This window comes from Mus caroli, unplaced genomic scaffold (genome assembly GCF_978045245.1).
Source record: "Mus caroli unplaced genomic scaffold, Mus_caroli_1 scaffold_16, whole genome shotgun sequence".
NCBI lineage: Eukaryota > Metazoa > Chordata > Mammalia > Rodentia > Muridae > Mus > Mus caroli.
The window spans coordinates 22,457,467-22,457,978 of NW_028227271.1; positions in this window are offsets into that span (position 1 = coordinate 22,457,467).

The window sequence follows — 512 nt, forward strand, 5'->3', positions numbered from 1 at the left end:
GTACACAACCACCTGGTTACGCCTTAGGTCTGTTTATAGAATGAAGCACCCTATAATCCATTAGAAAGTGGATATAACTCTAGGTACCAATTTGGATATCCTCAATAATACGTTCAAGTGAGAAGGAAACTAGTTGCAGGATACAGATATGTGTGTGTGCAGTAGCTTCAGTGTGTGTGAGTGCATAAGCTCACGGAAAGGAAGGAGTTAAGGGCTCCCCCGTGCCTGGGTTCCAGGCTCCTACCTTAACTCCTGCAGCAACCTCCTGACCTAGCTTTTAACTTTCAGTTGCTGAATAGTTCTTCCTAGGGTCCCTCGGAGTCCACAGGAGCCCAGTGATGCTGACCCACCGGAAGGCTCCTCCAGACACCACCCCCCATCTCCATCACCACCCGTGCCCACCGGCCAGTCCAAGGACTCAGGCCTGAGACATGTTGTTAAGCCTGTGCTGCACAGGCAGACTGTAACTCCAGCCTCTGCTCCCACCCCCTGCCCACAGCCCGGGGAAGCCC